The sequence below is a fragment of the Somniosus microcephalus genome, unplaced genomic scaffold, assembly GCF_052327205.1.
Source record: "Somniosus microcephalus isolate GS21.2 unplaced genomic scaffold, FLI_Smic_1.0 scaffold335, whole genome shotgun sequence".
NCBI classification, from domain to species: Eukaryota; Metazoa; Chordata; class Chondrichthyes; order Squaliformes; family Somniosidae; genus Somniosus; species Somniosus microcephalus.
The window spans coordinates 272809-291984 of NW_028225522.1; the positions used below are offsets into that span (position 1 = coordinate 272809).

The window sequence follows — 19176 nt, forward strand, 5'->3', positions numbered from 1 at the left end:
CGCCATAGCATACAAGGCTACGGACCAAGTGCTGGAAAATGGGATTGGAATACTCAGGGCTTGATGGCCGGCGTGGACATGATGGGCCGAAGGGCCTCTTTCTGTGCTGTATAAATATATGCTCAGCACACACCCCGCCTGAGAGTCCGGATCACCGGCGGAAAGTGAGTTTTATTTGTTTTTTTTTATATATAGCGGAGAGAAGCACGGGCGGGGAGATAAATAAAAAGAAAATACAAACCGCACCACCCCAGCACCCACCCGGCACCGAGCGGAGCGGATTGAGCCCAATCCACCTCACTGACTTGGCCCTGAAGTCAAATCAAGTCTCATCAAATGACATCCTTTGTGACTGTGACAAAGGTAAACTATCTCTCCTCAACCAATCAGGGTGCCCGAGGGGCTGGACTTCCACCACCTGCTTCTCCCGCTGCTGAGACAAGTGGAATGCAGCAGAGGGCGCTCTTCTGAGTTTGGGGCTCAGGCCTGTTAGTGGAGCAGTGCAGAGGGAACTTTACTCTGCACTGGGCTTTACTCCCTCAGCACTGCACTGGAGGGGCAGCACAGAGTTTCAGACTCGAGTCTCTGGAGTGGGACTTCAACCCACAACCTTCTGACTCAGAGGAGAGAGTGCTGCCGCCTGAGCCACGGCTGACACTCTGTATCTAACCCATGCTGTACCTGCCCTGGGAGTGTTTGATGGGACAGTGTAGAGGGAGCTTTACTCTGTATCTAACCCATGCTGTACCTGCCCTGGGAGTGTTTGATGGGACAGTGTAGAGGGAGCTTTACTCTGTATCTAACCTGTGCTGTACCTGCCCTGGGAGTGTTTGATGGGACAGTGTAGAGGGAGCTTTACTCTGTATCTAATCCCTGCTTGTACCTGCCATGGAAGAAACACACGAGACTCTGGAACTGATATAAATGATCTTTATTGACATTCAGACATGACTATTTCACCCAATAACAAAGTCATACAACCTTATTCTGTGGAGCACCACTCAGAACCGTGTGTGATCAGGACCATGTTCTGGGAGAGTCTAATTACCTCCCCTCGACATTCAACAGTATTAGCATCACTGAATCCCCCACCAATGACCAGAAAATTAACTGGACCACCCACATATATACTGTGGCAACAAGAGCGCATCAGAGGCTGGGTAATCTGCGGCGAGTGTCTCACCTCCTGACTCCCCAAAGCCTTTCCACCATCTACAAGACACAAGTCAGGAGTGTGATGGAATTCTCTCCGCTTGCCTGGATGAGTGCAGCTCCAACAACACTCCAGAAGCTCAACACCATTGTGGCAATATGGTGTTGTGGCAATAACAGAAACGAGGTTAAAAACGGTGAGGACTGGGCACTTAATATTCAAGGGTACAAGGTGTTCAGAAAAGATAGGGAAGGAAAAAAGGGAGGTGGGGTGGCAGTGCTGATTAAGGATGACATTGTAGTGTTGGAAAGGGAGGATGTTCTTGAGGGGACAAGGACAGAATCCATTTGGTCAGAGTTGAGAAGCAAAAAGGGTTTGATCACGCTATTGGGGGTATTCTACAGGCCTCCATATAGTGAGAGGGAGGTAGAGGAGCAAATCTGCAGGGAAATCGCAGAGACAGGCAAGAGCTATAGAGTGGTGATATTGGGGGACTTTAATTACCCAAATATCGATTGGGATGATGCTAGGGTAAAGGGAAAGGAGGGGGAGGAATGTCTGAAATGTGTTCAGGAGAATTTCCTTGACCAGTATGTTCTTGGCCCAACGAGGAAGGAGGCATTGCTGGATCTGGTGCTGGGGAATGAGGTGGGCCAGGTCGACCAAGTGTCTGTGGGAGAACACTTGGGTATGAGTGATCATCGTATCGTAAGATTTAGATTAGCAATGGAGAGGAGCAAGGAACAATCTAGAGTGGAACTTCTAAACTGGAATAGGGCTAACTTCAGTGGGATGCGAAAGGACCTAGCCAGGGTAAAATGGAACCAAAGACTGACAGGAAAGTCTGTAACGGAACAATGGGTGATCTTTAAGGAGGAGATGTTCCAAGTACAGGCCAGGTACATTCCAACAAGAGGGAAGGGTAAGGGAACCAAAGCAAGGGCTCCTTGGATGATGAGGGAGATTGAGAAGATGAAACAAAAAATGATGAATGTCAGGCGAATTCTTCAAGGGAGAACCAGACCAAATACAATAAGTTGAGAGGGGAAGTGAAGATGAAAATAAGATTGGCAAAGAGCGAATGAGAGTAGAATGGTGGTTAACATAAAAGGGAAACCAAAAACCTTCTACCGGCATGTAAACAGTAAGCGGGTAGTAAGAGGTGGGGTGGGGCCTATTAGGGACAAAGAAGGTGATATATGCTTAGAGGCGCAGGGCAAGGCTAGAATACTCAATGAGTACTTTGTATCGGTGTTTATTAAGGAGGTGGATGCTGACAAAAGATCAGTAGAAGTGGAAAAGGTAGAAGCAATGGAAGGGGTGAAAATTGATAGACAGGGTGTACTAGATAGGCTGGGTATGCTTAGAGTGGATAAGTCGCCTGGTCCAGATGGCTTGCATCCCAGGTTGCTAAGGGAATTGGGGGAGAAGATAGCGGAAGGGCTTACCATAATTTTTCAATCTTCCCTAGATGCGGAGGAGGTGCCTGTGGATTGGAAAGTGGCAAATGTGACACCATTGTACAAGAAAGGGTGTAAGGACAATCCTAGTAACTACAGGCCGGACAGTTTAACATCAGTGGTGGGTAAAGTTTTAGAAACAATAATCAAGCAAAAAATTAACGGGCACTTGGAGAGGTTTAAGCTAATTAAGGAGAGCCAACACGGATTTGTAAAAGGCAGATCGTGTTTGACTAATCTAATTGAATTTTTTGATGAAGTAACAGAGAGGATTGATGAAGGGATGTTGTCTACATGGATTTTCGGAAGGCGTTTGACAAAGTACCACATAGAAGGCTGGTTAACAAAATTGAGGCTCATGGAATAGGTGGGTCAGTGGCAGCTTGGATAAGATATTGGCTTAAGGGCAGAAAACAGCGAGTTGTGGTAAATGGCTGTTTTTCAGACTGGAGGATGGTAGACAGTGGTGTTCCCCAAGGGTCAGTGCTGGGGCCACTGCTTTTTTTGATATATATAAATGACCTGGATATTGGAATACAGAGTAGAATTTCTAAATTTGCCAATGACACCAAACTTGGGGGTGTGGCAAACAGTGAGGATGATACCAATCGGCTGCAACAGGACATAGAAAGGCTAGCAGAATGGGCAGACAAGTGGCAGATGGAATTTAATACAGAGAAGTGTGAGGTGATGCATTTTGGCAGAAGGAACAGGGAGAGGCAATATACACTTAATGGCACAGTTTTAAATAGTGTGCAGGGACAGAGGGACCTGGGAGTTAAGATCCCTGAAGGTGGCGGGACATATTGAGTGATTAGCAAAGCATATGGGATCTTGGGCTTCATAAATAAAGGTATTGAGTACAAAAGTAGAGAAGTTATGCTGAACCTTTATAAAGCGCTGGTTAGGCCACAACTGGAGTATTGCATCCAGTTCTGGTCCACCACACTTTAGGAAGGATGTGAAGGCCCTTGAGAGGGTGCAGAGAAGATTTACCAGAATGGTTCCGGGGATGGGGGATCTTAGCTACAAGGACAGGTTGGAGAAGCTGGATTTGTTTTCATTAGAGCAAAGGAGGTTGCGGGGTGATTTGATAGAGGTTTACAAGATTATGACGGGTTTGGAAAGGCTAGACGGGGAAAGGCTGTTCCCACTAGTTGATGGCACAAGGACTAGGAGACACAGATTTAAGGTTTTGGGCAACAGATACAAGGGGGATGTGAAGAAAAACTTTTTTACGCAGTGAGTGATGAGGACCTGGAACTCACTGCCGACGGAAGTGGTGGAAGCGGACATACTCAATGTTTTCAAGGGGAGACTGGATAGGCACTTGAGGGAAATAGATTTGCAGGGCTACGGGGATAGAGCGGGGGAGTGGGACTGACTGGATTGCTCTACAGAGAGCTGGCACGGGCTCGATGGGCCGAATGGCCTCCTTCTCTGCCATTATGACTATGACTAGAACAGTGTGAACTCGCTGGTGTCTCAGCAGGTTGGAGAACTGAGTGAATCCCTTCCCACACACGGAGCAGGTGAACGGCCTCTCCCCAGTGTGAACTCGCTGGTGTATCAGCAGATTCCCAGAGCTTTTAAAGCTCTTCCCACAGTCAGAACATTTAAATGGTCTCTCCCCAGTGTGAACTCGCTGGTGTTCGAGCAGATGCGAGGACTGAGTGAATCCCTTCCCACACACGGAGCAGGTGAATGCCCTCTCCCCAGTGTGAACTCGCTGGTGTATCTTCAGCACCCCGGACCTTTTAAAGCTCTTCCCACAGACAGAACATGTAAATAGTCTCTCATCAGTATGAACTCGCTGGTGTACCTTCAGATCCCCAGAGGTTTTAAAGCTCTTCCCACAGTCAGAACATTTAAATGGTCTCTCATCAGTGTGAACTCGCTGGTGTCTCAGTAGGTGGGATAAATGAGTGAATCCCTTCCCACACACGGAGCAGGTGAATGGCCTCTTTCCTGCTCTCTCCAGCTGGTGTCCCTTCAGCTCCTGGGACCTTTTAAAGCTTTTCCCACAGTTGGAATGTTTCACCGGCCTCTCCCCGGTGTGAACTCGCTGGTGTGCCAGCAGATTCGAGGACCAAGTGAATCTCTTCCCACACATGGAGCAGGTGAACAGAATCTCTCCTGCTCTCTCCAGGTGGTGTCTCTTCAGATCCTGGGACCTTTTAAATCTCTTCCCACAGTCAGAACATTTAATGTGAACAAGCTGGTGTCTCAGGAGGGTGGCAGAATGAGAGAATCGCTTCAAAAACACGGAGCAGGTCAACGGTCTCTCATCGGTGTGGACAAGCTGGTGTCTCAGCAGCACGGAGGGTGCAATTAATCCCGTCCCACACACGGAGCAGGTTAAAGGTCCCTCCCTAGTGTGAACTTGCTGGTGTATCATTGGAGCGGATGGCTGAGTGAATCCCTTCCCAGACACGGGTTTCTCCCCACTTCAGGTATTTGTAGATTTTGAAGCTCTTTCAGAACATTTAAAAGGTCTCTCATCAGTGTGAACTCACGGGTGTGCCAGCAGATTGGAGGAGCGACTGAATCAGGTCCTGATGAATCGAGCGACTCTGTCAAATCTAGTGGGAGGATAGAGGATTGGGAAAACTTTAAAAGACAGCAAAAAATAACAAAAAGATTGATTAGGAAAGGGAAGATAGATTATGAAAGTAAATTAGCAAAAAATATAAAAACAGATAGTAAGAGTTTTTATAGTTATATAAAAAGAAAAAGGGTGGCTAAAGTAAATGTTGGTCCCTTAGAGGATGAGACCGGGAAATTAATGGTGGGAAATATGGAGATGGCAAAAACACTGAATGAATATTTTGTATCAGTCTTTACAGTAGAAGACACTAAGAATATCCCAACACTGGACAAACAGGGGGCTAAAGGGGGGGGGAGGAGCTAAACACGATCAAAATCACTAAGGAAGTGGTACTCGGTAAAATAATGGGACTCAAGGCGGATAAATCACCTGGACCTGATGGCTTACATCCTAGGGTCTTGAGGGAAGTGGCAGTAGGGATTGTGGATGCATTAGTAATAATTTTCCAAAACTCCCTGGACTCGGCAAAGGTCCCGACAGACTGGAAAACTGCTAATGTAACACACTTATTTAAAAAGGGCAGTAGACAGAAGGCTGGAAACTATAGACCGGTTAGCCTAACATCTGTGGTAGGTAAAATTTTGGAGTCCATTATTAAGGAGACAGTAACAGGACATTTGGGTAATCATAATTTAATAGGACAAAGTCAGCATGGTTTTATGAAGGGGAAGTCATGTTTGACAAATTTGCTGGAGTTCTTTGAGGAAGTAACGTATAGGGTGGATAAAGGGGAACCAGTGGACGTAGTGTATTTAGACTTCCAAAAGACATTTGACAAGGTGCCACACAAAAGATTATTGCTTAAGATAAAAAATCACGGGATTGGGGGTAATATTCTGGCATGGATAGAGGATTGGCTATCTAACAGAAGGCAGAGAGTTGGGTTAAATGGTTCATTCTCAGACTGGCAATCAGTAACTAGTGGTGTTCCGCAGGGGTCAGTGCTGGGTCCCCAACTCTTTACAATCTATATTAACGATTTGGAGGAGGGGACCGAGTGTAACATATCAAAGTTTGCAGATGATACTAAGATGGGAGGGAAAGTAGTGAGTGAGGAGGACATAAAAAACCTGCAAGGGGACATCGACAGGCTAAGTAAGTGGGCAGAGATTTGGCAGATGGAATACAATACTGGAAAGTGTGAGGTTATGCACTTTGGCAGGAAAAATCGTAGAGCAAGTTATTATCTTAATGGCAAGAAACTGGAAAGTACTGAAGTACAAAGGGATCTGGGGGTCCTGGTGCACGAAACTCAAAAGGTTAGTATGCAGGTGCAGCAAGTGATTAAGAAGGCCAATGGAATGTTGGCTTTCATTGCTAGGGGGATAGAATATAAAAATAGGGAGGTATTGTTTCAGTTGTACAAGGTATTGGTGAGACCGCACCTGGAATACTGCGTACAGTTTTGGTGTCCATACTTAAGAAAGGACATACTTGCTCTCGAGTCAGTACAAAGAAGGTTCACTCGGTTAATCCCAGGGATGAGGGGATGGACATATGAGGAGAGGTTGAGTAGATTGGGACTCTACTCATTGGAGTTCAGAAGAATGAGAGGCGATCTTATTGAAACATATAAGATTGTGAAGAGGTTGGATCGGGTGGATGTGGGGAAGATGTTCCCGATGATGGGTGAAACTAGAACTAGGGGGCATAGTCTTAGAATAAGGGGCTGCTCTTTCACAACTGAGATGAGGAGGAACTACTTCACTCAGAGGGTGGTAGGTCCATGGAATATGCTGCCCCAAAAAGCTGTAGAAGCTACATCATTACATAAATTTAAAACAGAAATAGACAGTTTCCTAGAAGTAAAGGGAATTAAGGGTTACGGGGAGCGGGCAGGAATTTGGACATGAGTCTAGGTTCGGATCGGACATGGCCCTGTGGGTAGTGGAGCGGGCCCAGGGGCCGTGTAGCCTGATCCTGCTCCTATTTCGTGTATCTAATTCTGTTAGATTCAGGAGATGGTTCTGTGATAGTGGATTGGCGGTTAGGATCAGATCAGCCATGATGTTATTGAATGGTGGAGCAGGCTCGAGGGGCCGATTGGCCTACTCCTGCTCCTATTTCTTATGTTCTTATGTTGACGTGATGTTTGGTTTGAGCTTCCTGTCTGTAAATGCTCCACTTCTAAAACCCTGTAAAAGGAGTGTAGAAAGGATAAGGGGGGGAAGCAGGATTTTTTTTTGGCTTATTTTGCCTCAAAGAACAAACAGGGCAGAGCCGGTCCCACTGGTGTCCAGCCATGCCCACAATAACCAGCGGGCCAGAAACAGCCCAATCCACCTCACTGACTTGGCCCTGAAGTCAAATCAAGTCTCATCAAATGACATCCTTTGTAACTGTGACAAAGGTAAACTATCCCTCCTCGTCCTTCCTGACTTGTCTGCAGCCTTTGACACGGTTGACCACTCCATCCTTCTCCCAACGCCTGTCCACTGTCGTCCAGCTGGGTGGGACTGCACTCGCCTGGTTCCATTCTTATCTATCTAATCGTAGCCACAGAATCACCTGCAATGGCTTCTCTTCCCACTCCCGCATCGTTACCTCTGGTGTCCCCCAAGGATCTATCCTTGGGCCCCTTCCTATTTCTCATCTAAATGCTGCCCCTTGGTGACATCATCTGAAAACACAGCGTCAGTTTCCACATGTACGCTGACAACACCCAGCTCTACCTCACTACCACTTCTCTCGACCCCTCCACAGTGTCTAAATTCTCAGACTGCTTGTCCGACATCCAGTTCTGGATGAGCAGAAGTTTTCTCCAATTAAATATCGGGAAGACCGATTGGCTCCATCCCTCTCCCTAACATCTCTCTGAGGGTGAACCACACTGTTCACAACCTTGGTGTCATATTTGACCCTGAAATGAGCTTCCGAACGCATATCCGCAGCATAACAAAGACCGCCTATTTCCACCTCGGTTACATCGCCCGTCTCCACCCCTGCCTCAGCTCATCCGCTGCTGAAACCCTCACCTGGGCCTTTGTTACCTCAAGATTCGACTATTCCAATGCACTCCTGGCTGGCCTCCCACATTCCAGCCCACGTGAACTTGAGGTGATCCAAAACTACCTGTGTCGTAACTCAACGCCAAGTCCTGTTCACCCATCACCCCTGTGCTCGCTGACCTACATTGGCTCCCGGTTAAGCAATGCTTCGATTTCAAAATTCTCATCCTTGATTTCAAATCCCTCCATGGCCTCGCCCCTCCCTATCTTAGTTATTCCCTTCAGCCTCACAACCACCCGCCGCCCACGATAGAATCATAGAAAAATTACGACACAGGAGGCCATTCGGCCCATCTTGTCCGTGCCGGCCGATAAGTGCTATCCACACTAATCCCACTTTCCAGCACTTGGTCCGTGGCCTTGTAGGTTACAGCACTTCCAAGTGCACATCCAAGTACTTTTTAAATGTGATGAGAGTTTCTGCCTCTACCACCCTGTCAGGCAGTGAGTTCCAGACCCCCACCACCCACTGGGTGAAAACATTTCTCCTCAACTCCCCTCTAAACCTCCGACCAATTACTTTAAATCTACGCCCCCTGGTTGTGGACCCCTCTGCCAAGGGAAATAGGTCCTTCCTATCTCGGCCCCTCAGAATTTTATACACCTCAATCAGGTCTCCCCTCAGCCTCCCCGGTTCCAAAGAAAACAACCTCCTCCCCCCCAGAGACACCTGCGTTCCTCCAATTCTGCCCTCTTGAGCATCCCTGATTATAATCGCTGCACCATCAGTGGCCGTGTCTTCTGTTGCCTCGGCCCTAAGCTCTGGAATTCCCTCTCTGAACCTCTCCGCCTCTCTTTCATAGAAAATAGGAGCAGGAGTCGGCCATTCGGCCCCTCGAGCCTGCTCCGCCATTCAATGAGATCATGGCTGATCAAAACCCACCTCTCTGACCAAGCTTTTGGCCATCTGCCCGAATTTCTCCTTCTGTGGCTCGGGGTCACATTTTTCAATGTCTTACAAAACTCCTGTGCAGCGCCGTGGGACGTTTTCCTACGTTCAGATAATAATCTGCCTTCCTGTTTTTGACACCAAAGTGGATAACCTCGCATTTATCCACATTATATTGCATCTGCCATGCTTCTGCCCAATCACCCAACCTGTCCAAATCATACTGGAGTTTCTCAGCATCCTCCTCACAGCACACAGGCCCACCCAGCTTTGTGTCGTCTGCAAATTTGGAGATATTACATCTAGTTCCCTCGTCTAGATCATTAATATATATTGTGAATAGCTGGGGTCCAAGGACTGATCCCTGCGGTACTCCACTAGTCACTGCCTGCCACTCGGAAAAAGACCCGTTTCTTCCAACTCTTGGCTTTCTGTCTGCCAACCAGTTCTCTATCCAAGTCAATACCTTGCCCCCAATCCCATGTGCCTTAACTTTACACGCTGTCGAAAGCCTTTTGGAAATCCATGTACACCACGTTAACCGCATTGCCCTCATCAACCCTCTCTGTTACCTCATCAAAAAGCTCAATCAGAATCAGAGCAGCCAGGCCCAGCGGACGTGCGGCCAGGGTCCTGGCACCAGGAAACCCAGGGTGCAGCGCCTCCCCCATCCGAGCCGCCGCTTCCCGGTTTCTTCAGCCGGCTCCACCGAGTCCGACTCGGGACAAAGGACAGGAGCCAGGTTCCCAGAATGGCCCGTGGCCCCGGGGAGCATGCACACTTTCAGCGGGGAAATCAGCGCGTTGGATAGACCGGTTTCTGGGGCGCGGGGAATTGTGGGTGCTGCGGCCGCCATTAGTCAGCGGCTGTCGGGAAGAGTTTAATTGCAGGTGACGGAAGTCGGTCCCTGGCCGCCTGTGTCAGTCTTTTTCTTGCAGCAGTTTGAGCTGAAGGGGAGATGGAGGAGAAGCTGCTGGGTTTTCAATGGAATCTGGAACAGTACCCATGGATTGGAGGGTAGCTAATGTTACCCCACTATTCAAAAAAGGTGGTAGAGAGAAAACGGGGAATTACAGACCGGTAAGCCTGACATCGGTAGTGGGGAAAATGCTAGAGTCCATTATAAAAGATGTAATAGCAGAGCACTTGGAAAACAGTGACAGGATCGGACAAAGTCAACATGGATTTACAAAAGGTAAATCATGCTTGACTAATCTACTGGAATTTTTTGAGGATGTAACTAGTAAAATAGATAAGGGCGAACCAGTGGATGTGGTGTATTTGGACTTTCAGAAGGCTTTTGATAAGGTCCCACATAAGAGATTAGCGTGTAAAGTTAAGGAACATGGGATTGGGGGGCAAGGTATTGACTTGGATAGAGAACTGGTTGGCAGATAAAAAGCAAAGATTTGGAATAAACGGGTCTTTTTCCGGGTGGCAGGCAGTGACAAGTGGGGTACCGCAGGGATCGGTCCTTGGACCCCAGCTATTCACAATATATATTAATGATCTAGACAAGGGAACTAGATGTAATATCTCCAAATTTGCAGACGACACAAAGCTGTGTGTGCTGTGAGGAGGATGCCGAGAAACTACAGGATGATTTGGACAGGTTGGGTGACTGGCCAGAAGCATGGCAGATGCAATATAATGTGGATAAATGTGAGGTTATTCACTTTGGTGTCAAAAACAGGAAGGCAGATTATTATCTGAATGGCAATAGATTGGGAGAAGGGGAAGTGCAACGAGACCTGGGTGTCCTTGTGCACCAGTCGCTGAAGGTAAGCATGCAGGTGCAGCAGGCGGTTAAGAAGGCAAATGGTATGTTGGCCTTCGTAGTGAGAGGGTTTCAGTAAAGGAACAAGGATGTCTTGCTGCAGTTATACAGGGCCTTGGTGAGACCACATCTTGAGTATTGTGTGCAGTTTTGGTCGCCTTATCTGAGGAAGGATATTCTTGCCATGGAAGGTGTCCAGCGAAGATTCACCAGGCTGATACCTGGGATGGCAGAAATGACCTATGAGGAGAGATTGGGTCGATTTGACTTGTACTCACTGGAGTTTAGAAGAATGAGAGGGGATCTCATTGAAACTTATAAAATTCTGGCAGGACTGGACACACTAGATGCAGGGAGGATGTTCCCGATGGTCGGGGAATCCAGAACCAGGGGTCACAGTCTAAGGATAAGGGGTAGGCCTTTTAGGACAGAAATGAGGAAGAATTTCTTCACCCAGAGAGTGGTGAACCTGTGGAATTCTCTACCACAGAAGGCAGTAGAGGCCAATTCATTAAATATATTCAAGGAGTTGGATATATTTCTTAAGGCTAGAGGGATCAAGGGGTATGGGGAGAAAGCACGGACCGGGTACTGAACTTGGATGATCAGCCATGATCGCATTGAATGGCGGAGCAGGCTCGAGGGGCCGAATGGCCTACTCCTGCTCCTATCTTCTATGTTTCTATCTCTTATGCGGGACCTTATCGAAAGCCTTTTGAAATTCCAAATACACCACATCCACTGGTTCTCCCTTATCTATTTTACCAGTTACATCCTCAAAAAATTCCAGTAGATTAGTCAAGCACAATTTACCTTTTGTAAATCCATGTTGACTTTGTCCGATCCAGTCACCGTTTTCCAAGTGCTCTGCTATTAATCTTTTATAATGGACTCCAGCATTTTCCCCACTACCGATGTCAGGCTTACCAGTCTGTAATTCCCCGCTTTCTCTCTACCACCTTTTTTGAACAGTGGGGTAACATTAGCTACCCGCCAATCCATGGGTACTGTTGCAGAGTCTATCGAATTGTGGAAGATGACCAGCAATGCATCTACTATTTCTAGGGCCACTTCCTTAAGTACTCTAGGATGTAGATTATCTTCTATGTATTCAATCTTTCCTTGTAGCTGAAATTCTCTAGTCCTGGCAACATCCTCGTAAATCTCCCGTCTCGAGCACAGTCACATCTTTCCTGCAATGGGGCGAGCAGAACTGCACGCAGCACTCTAGCCGGTGGCCTAAGTGGTGTTTTGTAAAGTTCAAGCTGAACCTCCCTGCTGTTACATGATAGAGAGAGAGAGAGGCACTGCCCCTTTAAATACCTGGGGGGGGGGGGCACCCATTCCCCGTTAAATGGCCAAGCAATAATTTTTTTGGAAAAGGGGCCGCAGTCCCCTTTGACTCACCCCCCCCACCCTCTCACCCACCACAAATACTCACAAGAGAGGAGGAAGAATGCTGGTCTTTGTCCCTTTAGAAGTGGCTGCCCACCAAAATGTTCACAGCACCAGGGCTCTTTGTTCTGGATATAAGTCAAAAAGAGAAAAGGTTCACTTATTTTTAAATGAATGCAGTTGATGAATAGCCTTGCAATAAAGGTAATGCAAAGGAATAAACACTCACAAGCTGGGTTTTTTTCCACCTCCTCCTCCTCCCCTTCCCTTTAACAGCTCCTGCAGACAATGAAAGCAGGAAAGCGGCCTGCAGCCCACCGAGGTCCCGCCCCCCTCCCTCCCGCGCCGCCATTGGTTGGAGGACCCTCAGCCCGCCCGATCCTCCCAGCGTTTTCCGCGCTCCTGATTGGCCGGCGCCTCGCGTCAATCACACCCTCCGATTACGCGCTGACGCCAGCACGCAACGCCCAGGGGTCGGTTGGATCGGCGCACGCCACCGCAAGGTAAAAAAAAGACACCCCACACAAATGAGGAAAATCAAGAATAATAATGATCGCACTTTAGAAGGGAGGAGGTTGGGGGAATTAATGAGTGTTTTCAATTTGTTTCGGAAATAAAAAAAATTTGAAAAGCTTCCCAACGGTGCGAGGCTGGCTGCGCATGCGCTCCAGCCAACCTTTGACTCCCCCACGTGGACCCGGGGGCCGGACACGCCCACTTGCCTTCCTCTGCACCAATCACAGCGCGGGCAGACGCTTCTATTACCCGTCACCTGTCAATCACCCTCCCTTCCCCCTCGTGGTGTCGATTGACAGCGGTGTCAGCCAATCAGGTGCAGGAAGGGGCGGGACCAGAGCCTCCCAGCAGCAGACGGAAGGCACGAGGCTGCCAGTGCGCCTGCGCGGGGCCTCCGGGGAGCAACCGTAAGGCCGGGCCCGGGGAAGAGTGTTGGGGAATCGATTTAAGTCGAGGTGAGGGGGGAGCGGAGCGCGAGATTATAAAGTAAAATACGAGAAAAACCAAACCTGAGATTCGGACGGGACATCCGCGGACACCGAACGGAGCGGATTGATCCGCGTGGAGGGGCGGAGTGAGCTGGAGCAATGTGATTCTGACTGACGGGAGCGCGGACCAATAGGACGAGGGCGGAGGTGGGAGGACTGAACTGGGCGGCCTGGTCCTCCAACCAATGGCGGCGCGGCTAGGGGGCGGGGCCTCCTCTCCAGCTCAGGGGCGCTGGGGCCGATTGTGACGCGCTGTCCCCAGGTGAGAGCAGCTCAGTCAGCACAGAGCTGGGGCTGGAATCTGGGAGAGGGGCCGCAGGCAGCGGGCCTGGCAAAGGGGCACAAGCTTCACAATACAAGCTGCTTTCAAATGCACAATTGTTTCCTACAGACAGCCTTGGTCACTGCAAAAAACACTCTTTAATAATTCATCATAACTCCCCTGCTTTAGGAGAGGGGTAGAGTGCAAAAAGCAAGGAAGTTATGATGAAACTGTGTAAAAGACTGGAGTCAGCTGTGGCTCAGTGGATAGCAGAGTCACAACGTTGTGGGTTCAAATCCCGCTCCAGGGACTTGAGCACATAAAACGAGGCTGACACTCCAGTGCGGTGCTGAGGGAGCGCCGCACTGTCGGAGCGGCAGTACTGAGGGAGCGCCGCACTGTTGGAGGGGCAGTACTGAGGGAGCTCCGCACTGTCGGAGGGGCAGTACTGAGGGAGCACCGCACTGTCGGAGGGGCAGTACTGAGGGAGCGCCGCACTGTCGGAGGGGGAATACTGAGGGAGCGCCGGACTGTCGGAGGGGCAGTACTGAGGGAGCGCCGCACTGTCGGAGGGCCAGTACTGAGGGAGCGCTGCACTGTCGGAGGGGCAGTACTGAGGGAGCGCCGCACTGTCGGACGAGCAGTACTGAGGGAGCACCGCACTGTCGGCGGGGCAGTACTGTACTGAGGGAGCACCGCACTGTCGGAGGGGCAGTGCTGAGGGAGCGCCGCACTGTCGGATGAGCAGTACTGAGTGGCACGGAGTCCAGTTCTATGGAGTACTGCTTCTACAGAGTACTTAACTCGGAGATTGGGTGAGTGAGCGATTTCGATGAGGTAGGGGTAACAGGTGCTGCTTGATACGTAAAAAAAATAAACAACGAGAATTTAATTAGGACTGTGGGCTAAGTTACAGTAAAGATCTAAAGCATATAACTAAATGTAGTAAATTAAAGAAGGTTATTACCTAGTTTAAAAACTATTAATAGACAGTTGGGTATTTCATAGCTTGAAAACCTAATTAGTTAAATAAAATACAATAGAGATGGCAGGGCAAGTGATGTGTTGCAGCTGTAGCATGTGGGAGCTGGTGGACCCCAGTGTGATCCACAGCAACCACATAGAGTCATAGAGGCACAGGAGACCATTCAGCCCATCGAGTCCGTGCCGGCTCTCTGTATACAATCCAGTCAGTCCCATTCCCCCACTCTATCCCTGTAGCCCTGCAAGTTTATTTCCCCCAAGTGCCTATCCAGTCTCCCCTTGAAAACATCGAGTGTCTCCACTTCCACCACTTCCGTCGGCAGCGAGTTCCAGGTCCTCACCACTCGCTGCATAAAAAAGTTTTTCCTCACATCCCCCCTGTATTTCTTGCCCAAAACCTTAAATCTGTGTCCCCTAGTCCTTGTACCATCAACTAGTGGGAACAGCCTTTCCCCGTCTAGCCTATCCAAACTGCTCATAATCCTGTACATCTCTTGTCAAATCACACCTCAACCTCCTTTGCTCTAATGAAAACAAATCCAGCTTCTCCAACCTGTCCTTGTAGCTAAGATCGCCCATCCCCGGAACCATTCTGGTAAATCTCCTCTGCACCCTCTCAAGGGCCTTCACACCCTTCCTAAAGTGTGGTGACCAGAAGGGTCTGCAGCTCGAGGAACTTTGGCTCAGAGTTGATGAGCTGGAGTCCGAGCTTCGGACGCTGCGATACATCAGGGAGGGAGAAAGTTACCTGGACACTTTGTTCCAGGAGGCAGTCACACCCCTTCGGTTAAATCCTTCAGATTTGGTCCGTGGTCAGGGACAGGAGGGTGTGACTATGAGTGAGGCAGGTATGGGGATCCAGAAGGTAGCATTGGAGGAGCCTCAGCCCTTGCACTTGTCTAACAGGTACGAGGTTCTTGCAGCCTGTGTGGACGAGAGCAGGGACTGCAGGGAGGAGGAGCAAACTTACCACAGCACCGTGGTACAGGGGGCCATTCAAGTTGCGGGAGTAAAAAGGAATGTAGTAGTGGTAGGGGACAGTATAGTTAGGGGGATAGATACTGTTCTCTGTAGCTGAGAGCGTGAGTCCCAAAGGCTATGTTGCCTGCCCGGTGCCAGGGTTAAGGACATCTCCTCTGGGCTGGAGAGGAATTGGAGTGGGAGGGGAAGGATCCAGTTGTCGTGGTCCACAAAGGTACCAATGACATAGGTAGGGCTAAGAAAGAGGTTCTACTGAGGGAGTACGAGCAGCTCGGGGCTAAATTAAAAAGCAGAACCACCAAGTAATCTCTGGATTACAAAGTGAGCCACGAGCAAATTGGCACAGGATCAATAAGATCAGAGAGTTGAATGCGTGGCTCAGGGATTGGTGTGGCAGAAATGGGTTTCATTCATGGGGCACTGGCACTAGTCCTGGGGAAAGAGGGAGCTGTTCTGTTGGGACGGGCTTCACTTGAAGCGTGCAGGGACCAGTGTCCTGGCGAACCGAATAACTAGGGCTGTAGATAGGGCTTTAAACTAAATATTGGGGAGGAGGGTTCAGGTGAGGGGAAACTTAGTAATTTAAAGAGAAAGGACAAGGCAATAGTGCAGGGTAGCGATCGGGGTAATGATAACCAGAGTGTGACAGGAAGGGACAGAGCGTACAAGCATAAGAGTGTACCAGCAAATAAGGTCAGAGTAGGGAAAAATGGTAAAAAGACAAAATTAAAGGCTCTTTATCTGAATGCACGCAGCATTCGTAACAAGATCGATGAGTTGACGGCACAAATAGAAATAAATGGTTATAATCTGATCGCCATTACAAAGACGTGGTTACAAGGTGACCAAGGCTGAGAACTGAATATTCAGGAGTATTTGACATTTCGGAAGGATAGGCAGAAAGGAAAAGGAGGTGGGGTAGCTCTGTTAATAAGGGATGAGATCAGTTCAATAATGAGAAATGATCTTGGCTCGGAAGATCAAGATGTAGAATCAGTTTGGGTGGAGATAAGAAATAATAAGGGAAAGAAGTCACTGGTGGGAGTGGTCTGTAGGCCCCCTAACAGTAGCTACACTGTAGGACAGAGTATAAATCAAAAAATAATGGGGGCTTGTAAGAAAGGTACTGCAATAATCGTGAGCAATTTTAATCTTCAAATCAAATTGGCAAAGGTAGCCTTGAGGACGAGTTCATAGAGTGTATTCAGGACAGATTCTTGGAACAATATGTTGTGGAACCCACCAGGGAACAGGCTATTTTAGATCTGGTGATGTGTAATAAGACAGGATTAATTAATGATCTCATAGTAAAGGATCCTCTAGGGAACCTGCTCATTACATGATAGAATTTCACATTCAGTTTGAGGGTGAGAAACTTAGGTCTGAAACTAGTGTCTTAAACTTAAATAAAGGCAATTACAAGGGTATGAAGACAGAGTTGGGTAAAGTGGACTGGGAAAATAGATTAAAAGTTAAGACTGTAGATAAGCAGTGGCAGACTTTTAAGGAGATATTTCATAACTCTCAGCAAAGATATATTCCAGTGAGAAAGACTCTGAGAAGGATGAACTAAGGAAGTTAAGGAGGGTATCAAATTGAACGAAAAGTCATACAATGTTGTGAAGATTAGTGGTAGGCCAGAAGATTGGGAAATTTTTAGAAACTTGTAAAGGATGACAAAAAAAATAATAGAGAGAAGATGAATTATGAGAGTAAACTGGCAAGAAATATAAAAAGAGACAGTAAGAGCTTCTACAAGTATACAAAAAGGAAGAGAGTAGCTAAAATAAACGTTGGTCCCTTAGAGGATGAGACTGGGGAATTAATAATGGGAAACAAGGAAATGGCAGAGACTTTGAACAAATATTTTGTATCTGTCTTCACGGGAGAAGACACTAAAAGCATCCCAATAATAGTGGAAAATCAAGGGGCAAAAGGGAGGGAGCAACTTAAAACAATCACTATCACTAGAGAAAAAGTACTAGGCAAACTAATGGGACTACAGGCTGACAAGTCCCCTGGACCTGATGGCCTGCATCCTGGGGTCTTAAAAGAAGTGGCTGCAGAGATAGTGGATACATTGGTTGTAATCTTCCAAAATTCCCTAGACCCTGGAAAGGTTCCAGCAGATTGGAAAACTGCAAATGTAACGCCCATATTCAAGAAAGGAGGGAGACAGATAGCAGGAAAGCATAGGCCAGTTAGCCTAACATCTGTCATTGGGCAGATGCTGGAATCCATGATTCAGGAAGTAGTAGCAGGACATTTAGAAAATCATAATACAATCAAGCAGAGTCAACATGGTTTTATGAAAGGGAAATAGTGTTTGACAAATTTATTAGAGTTCTTTGAGGATGTAACGAGCAGGGTGGATAAAGGGGAACCAGTAGATGTAGTTTAGTCCGTTCTATTTCCCTCACTTCTGCTCTCACCCCTTCCCCTCCCTCCCAGAACCACGATAGGGTTCCCCTTGTGCTCACCTTTCACCCCACCAGCCTCCACATTTAACGGATCATCCTCCGCCATTTCCGCCACCTCCAGCGTGATCCCACCACCAAACACATCTTCCCCTCACCTCACCTTTCAGTATTCCGAAGGGACCGCTCCCTCCGCGACACCCTGGTCCACTCCTCTATCACCCCCAACACCCCTTCCCCTTCACCCGGCACCTTCACGTGCAAGCGCAGGAGATGCAACACCTGCCCTTTTATCTCCTCCCTTCCCACTGTTCAGGGCCCCAAACACTCCTTCCAGGTGAAACAGTGATTTACTTGTACTTCTTGCAATTTAGTAAACTGTGTTCTCTGCTCATGATACGGTCTCCTAGAGTCATAATGGCACAGTAGGAGGCCATTCGGCCCATCGAGTCCGTGCCGGCTCTCTGTAGAACAATCCAGTCAGTCCCACTCCCCCGCTCTATCCCCGTAGCCCTGCAAGTTTATTTCCCTCAAGTGCCTATCCAGTCTCCCCTTGAAAACATTGAGTGTCTCCGCTTCCACCACTTCCGTCGGCAGCAAGTTCCAGGTCCTCACCACTCGCTGCGTAAAAGCGTTTTTCTTCACATCCCCCCTGTATCGCTTGCCCAAAACCCTAAATCTGTGTCCCCTAGTCCTTGTACCATCAACTAGTGGGAACAGCCTTTCCCCGTCTAGCCTATTCAAACCCAGCATAATCTTGTACACCTCTGTCAATCGAAGGGAACCGTCAGCACAACAGTCTTAAAGATTAAACAGCAGCACAAGAATTTCTAAAACATTCATCCATTCCATGTTCATGTCACCCCAGCTGTCTCGAGGGCCCTGCTCTACAGAACAGTGTGAACTCGCTGGTGTCTTTTCAGGTTCCCGGAGCTTTTAAAGCTCTTCCCACAGTCAGAACAGTGAAAAGGTCTCTCATCGGTGTGAACTCGCTGGTGATCGAGCAGAGTCGAGGACAGAGCGAATCCCTTCCCACACATGGAGCAGGTGAACGGCCTCTCCCCAGTGTGAGCTCGATGGTGTCTCTTCAGGTTCGCGGAGCTTTTAAAGCTCTTCCCACAGACAGAACATGTAAATGGTCTCTCATCAGTGTGAACTCGCTGGTGTTCGATCAGAGTCGACGACTGTGTGAATCCCTTCCCACACACGGAACAGGTGAACGGTTTCTTCCCAGTGTG

At 48.3% G+C, this 19176-nt stretch overlaps 1 pseudogene across 1 annotated transcript; it reads right to left on the bottom strand.

Moving 5' to 3' along the window:
* Window positions 1-928: 928 nt before the first annotated feature.
* LOC147081827 (uncharacterized) lies at window positions 929-12611 on the bottom strand (annotated as a pseudogene). The gene is made up of 3 exons (XR_015076439.1): window positions 12337-12611; window positions 4816-5195; window positions 929-4746 (listed from the first exon to the last, which is right to left on the bottom strand). The product of XR_015076439.1 is annotated as an uncharacterized LOC147081827 (transcript).
* Window positions 12612-19176: the final 6565 nt, after the last annotated feature.